Source organism: Pteronotus mesoamericanus, unplaced genomic scaffold, assembly GCF_021234165.1.
Source record: "Pteronotus mesoamericanus isolate MK-2021 breed Mesoamerican mustached bat unplaced genomic scaffold, CSHL_Meso_final contig_116, whole genome shotgun sequence".
NCBI lineage: Eukaryota > Metazoa > Chordata > Mammalia > Chiroptera > Mormoopidae > Pteronotus > Pteronotus mesoamericanus.
Window position 1 is genome coordinate 12,577,533 of NW_026555027.1, and position 6,000 is coordinate 12,583,532.

Genomic DNA, 6,000 nt, shown 5'->3' on the forward strand with positions numbered 1-6,000 from the left:
ATACTTACTTGAACTAGAGATATCACTTCTTTGGAATTCAAAATATATTTATTTATTTTTAACCAAGGTATACATTTTACCATAATATTTAAGATAAATGAAAACTTGTGGCAGAGTGAATCACATGTATTTTTTTTAAATAATGGATTTTTTCTTTTAAAAATAATTTCCGTTGTTCTCATAAGTATACAAAATTGATGACAAGTATTTTTATCCTCTCCCTTACCTTCGGCATGATTAACTAATTTGTTCTCCTACTCTCCTAGGTCATCTTGTCTCTTATTCTCTGTCACCTCAAACGTCCAACATCCTTTTTTTCCTCTCAGTCAACAAACTTGCCTCTTATATAGTGAGAAAATATAACTTTCACAAGCTACTGATATTTTTTAAGATTTTATTTAGTTTTTTATTTATAGACAGAGGGGAAGGGAGGAAGAAAGAGAGGGAAAGAAAAATCAACATGTGCCTGCCTCTCACATGCTCCCAACTGGGGACCTGGCCCACAACCCAGGCATGTGCCCTGACTGGGTATCGAACCCTTTGATTGGCAAGCTGGCACTCAATCCACTGAGCCACACCCGCTAGGGCACAAGCTACTGATTTTATCTAAAATTTTTCTTTAACTCTATTGGGTACATATAGAGAGAAAAAAATGGATGGGAAGCTATATAAGAGATCGATCTTTAGCTAACATGTAAAGTCACTGGCTGGTGATTACAGCTGGTAAATCCAGAATTAACATTGTTAACATACTACTTAGCAATATAGAAGTAAATATCAAAAGAAACAGCTAAACATTTTGAAATAGGTTTTTCTGCAAAAAAACTAGTGGGTCTGGAATCATAAGCATAGTATTTTTTTTTTTACTCTAAGCCTTTTCATATTAAAAAAAAATCTATACATTTTTTTTTAATTTTTTGTATTCAGCCTTTTCATACAATTGCAACATGAGTGGAGATAAAAAGAAGAATGTTCTGGTTTATTGCCTAGCTGTTATATATTTTTTAGTTGTCTTTGGATGATATATAAATGTAATAAGTACCTCTCAGTATCCATATATGTGAATTTTTTTCCTCTGTAAGAGTGAGTAAATTATAAATGCAGTTGTTTTTACATTTCTAGCTTAAGTGTGAGTCTGAAATTTTAATGAAGTTCTATGCTGAGTGTCTCATCTTGCAGCTGTAAACATACTGGAGTATACACACCAACTACACACTGTACATTTTTACACAGTGATAAAGCCAACATTTTTAAATGCTGCATAATCCAAATAATTTACCAATACATCTTTATGAACCATACATAAATTTCTACCCTAGTCAAGACAAGAGATTACTCTCTGTTGATCCCTTCACTGGCCTCAAAATGTAATGAGAGGGGACAAAAATATTTCCCAGGAGTAAAGGAGATGCCGACTTTTTCAGTAAATTTAATAAATACAATTGGCCCTGGCCAGTGTGGTTCAGTTGGTTGGAGCATCAGCCCATAACCAAAAGTTTGTGGGTTCCATTCCCAGTCAGGGTACAAACCTAGTTTGTGTGTTCCATTCCTGGTCCAGGTGCATACAGGAAGCAAGCAACTGATGCTTCTGTCTCACTTTGATGTTTCTTCTCTCCCTTCCTGTCTACCTTCCTTAAAAAAAAAAAAAAAAAAAAATGAAGAAAATGTCCTCAGATGAGGATTAAAACAAATACAATTGATAAAGTGATAAAATTAAATCCTGGAATAAGATACACAAAAATTATAATTGCCAGACTATTGAAATATTCTTTGGGGTGATAATTTCATCATGTTTTCCCAACATTTTTAAATGCTGCATAATCCAAATAATTTACCAATACATCTTTATGAACCATACATAAATTTCTACTCTAGTCAGGACAAGAGATTACTCTCTGTTGACCCCTTCACTGGCCTCAAACTGTAATGAGAGGGGACAAAAATATTTCCCAGGAGTAAAGGAGATGCCGACTTTTTCAGTAAATTTAATAGGTCAAAGAATTTACTTATCAAGGAAGATTGTCAGCACTGAAAAGGGAGTGAGCTATGGAGATGAAAGACCCCATTTCTTATCGGCAAGCTAATGATCAGATCTCAGACCATGAAAACTCACAAAGGTAATGAGAATCTCTGAGGTTTGGGGGATTTTTTTGGTAGACAACAAGCTGATCTCCGAAGACAGTCCATTCATAGCTCTGAATGGTATCCCAGCAGAATGATCAAGAGTTGTTCCTGACAAGGACAACCTCAGGCTACACGGAGTTGGAACCACTGAGGGCCTCCTGAAGAGGGACAAGATTGTAAAAGAAGGAAGAAGATGTAGAGTTGGAAAAAGTGGATTAATGCCAGCTCTGCCACATATTAGCTCTTTGGTTTTGCCTAAGTCATACATTATTTTGAAAATTTTAATGTACTTATAAGCAAACTACAATTTATATACAATTTATGATCTCCTTGCCATAAGATTGTTAAAAGAGTAAATACACTCATCTCTCCAAAGTGATTATTCTTGTGACTGTAACAGAGTAAGTTCTCAGTAAATATTTGGCTATTGGCCTGAATTGGTACAAAATGAAAGATCACATGCACAAGAGTGAATACCAAAGCTCTACATATGTATCCTACATTACTATTATTATTATTATTGATTATTGGCAGGGAATGTTTGAGACTAAGAGCCAAAGAGAACCCAGGCAAAGAGAGTTGTTCAGGCTACGAGGAGGCCACCAGAGGTCAGGGACCCAGGCCATAGGGTCCCAAGTACTTGTGATGTCGGGAAGCAGACGGAGCCAATGTGTGGCCTCCTGCCAGGCCTCTGAGTAACTGGCAGAGCACTGAGCAAGTGAATCATTATAAGTCAAATTGCTGTAAGTGAGGAACCACCTGTAGTTAAAACAAGTGCCTCATTGAAGTTTTTAGAGCATAAGAAAACTCAGGGAAAGAGTAAACTCTTTGATGCAAAATATGTAGTCCTCAACTCTGACTTGCAGCACTTTCTAGGAATTCCCGCTTGCCACGTCTGTACCTGGTCAAAGCATCTCTTCGAAGCCTCCTTTTTGGAGGAAACAGGGACCTGGGGCCCCTATGGCAAATATATGTGCTATGGCTCTGCCTTCTTTATGACATTTTGAATTGCTATAAAAAACCAAAAGGGCAGTTGTTTCCTTTTAGCTTCAGGTCTGACCCTTCCTAGAAAGCCCCATCTTACCCATTTAGTCTGAGCTCTGGTCCATGTGAATACACTCAAACTTTAACTCAGTTTCCTAAACCAAAACATCATCACCATTCACAAAATCTGTTTATTTTCTCTTTCCCTTCAGCGTTGTCAGGGCAGTTTTCTCTTTTTAACACTAAAGTTTAACCCTACCTGGATAGTGCCACATACTACCTGACAATTCTCTGTCTCTTCTCCCTTCACTACTAAAGCTACACAAGCTCAGTAGTTCTCTTTGTCCCTCTGACTGGGCCTAAATCAACCTTCACTTTCATTTTTTTCCTATATTTACAGTTCTGTTTCACTGCAAAGCCTTCTGGGCTCTGTAGAACTTCCTCTTCTTTCGTCTCCTCTCTGTGCTCTTAGCGACATTAGTCTCCCGCTCTCCCAGTGTGTTTCTCTCATGGTTACACTGAGGCTGTAAGTGTCTGGAAGGAAGGCTATGGAAACGAAAGAGGAAATGTCATTCTCATCACATCGCATCACATTAAGGGTACATGTTATGAACAGTACTTATCATTGGCATTGTTAACCTCCATCACCTGGCAAAGTAGTGTTTGTAGAATTTCTCCACTATAAAGGTGTTTTCCCCCTTTCCAGACTCTATTCTTTGGATGCAAATCACTAAGTGTAATGCATACTCAAGGAATAAAGAGCTAAGTTTCACCTCTTTAAGGGACAAAGTATTGACATATTTTGTGGAATTCAGTATGGAAATTTGCCCCATTATATTTATTTATTCAATAATATATCATTTATATCAGTATATACTCTTGGATAATTATATGCTTTGGGTTATAATTCAACAATACATTGTGTTGAATTATAGTGTTGCTCAGATTATCCTGTCTTTGGCCACTGAGAGCTTTTTCAAGTTGGCTCTTATGCTAAAGTTTATAATAATCTCCCTTGTTTTATTATTTTAATAAATGCTTTCATAAAAAGCACACAAAACGTTGTCACTTATGTTGAAATTCAAAATATTAATCCACATGTCATATCATCTTGCATTCATTATTTTATCTTGTAGCCCATGCCTTTCCTCTGTGCTGACCCACCTTCTTGCTATTTTTTATCTTTTTATAGGTTCTTTATAAGGGCCTGTTGGTTGATGGTAAAATTTCTTAGTCTTGGAGATTTTTTTAAATATATGTTTTACTTCCTTCTGGGAAATGTATAAAAGGAATAAAACTCTAAGCTTACAAATATTTTCCTGAGTCTTTTAAAAATATTAATACACTACTTTTTGTTACATATTTTTCGATGAGAAAAACTTTACAAAATGTTTATCTGGGTTTTCCCCATTCATGTGACCATTAAGATAAACTAATATCCTTCACATTAGTAAGTTTCAGTCTGATTAGTCTAAGTAGAAATTATTTTTATTAATTCATTTTGTTACTCAGAGTAAATCTTTGATCTGATGAATTCTGAAAACGTATCAAATATTTCCTCTTCCTAGACTTATTCTCTATTGTCCTCTTTATTCCTTATTCCGTTGGACCCTTCCTGATTAATGCCTGTATCTCTTACCTGTTCTTCATTTTGTTGCTCTGTGATGCTGCTATGGTCCTCATGAATGTGTCCTCCCCAAATTCACATGCTGAAGTCCCAAAGCCCAGTGTAATGATATTAGGAAATGGGAGTCTTTGGGAAGTGATTAGGTCATGAGGACGGAGTGGCTGATAAACGGGTGTGCCCTTATAAAAAGTACCCCACAGAGCTGCCCGAGGTCCTTCCACCATCGTAGGACACAACAGAAAGCTGATGACTCAGAAGAGGACCCTTATTCAACTATGCTGGCACACTGATCTTGGGTGCCATCCTCCAGGACTGTGAGGAATCAATGTTTGGTGTTTATAAGCTACCCAGTTTATGGCCTTCTGTCACAGTAGTCCAAACGTACGAAGACAGATGTACTCTAGATAAATTCTTCAGTACTTTCTACCAGTTACTATCTTCAATGATATGCAGTTTATTGGGTATATTGTCTATATTTTTAATTTCCTGTATATTATGATGTTTTGACATCTTAAAAAACCTTTCTGGTTGGGAAGAGACTGTGTCTCCCAGGACTAGATAATTTTTTAGAGAAAGAAAGGAACTCAACTGGGGAACATGCCTCTGGTATGCAAACTCGCCAGCCCAAGCCTTACCTCCTCTATCTGGCCTGTGCACCACATAACAATATTCCTCTGCCTTACTCATTCCAGGGCCAGGTGCCAGGCACCAAGGGAGGACCTCTGTATCCCTAAGTCCACAAAAATTATTCAGGGCAGACAATCCTAAACTATTTAACATGTATTGCTTTGCCTCTTTACTATGAAAACCCCAATAAAAGCCATGGCCTAAGAACTCCCCGGCTTTTGCTTCTGCTCCTTGACTAATACCTAATATTCCTCCTGTGGTCCTGTGATGCTAACTGTGACTGTCATTTCTAGGAGACCTGAGAGTGAATCTAAACTTTTTTCCAATGGCATTGAACTTTCTGTGATATCACTCAGTCACCTCTATAAATTAAAACTTCACCTTAGAACAACAGAATTAATTAAAATAGATTTATATTTTTTAAAAATATTTTAATATTCATGATTTCTAATTTCTAAAAAATATATTGCCTGCATTAGCATGTAAAAGATTATTATTATTACTAAATGATTAAATAAATATTTTTTTGAGTTCTATTTTTTGTCATGGTAACTATCAATAGGTATGATCACATATTAAGGACCTCACATAAATGAAAGATTTTTGGCATCATTAATAATTTTAAAGGGGTAAAGAGG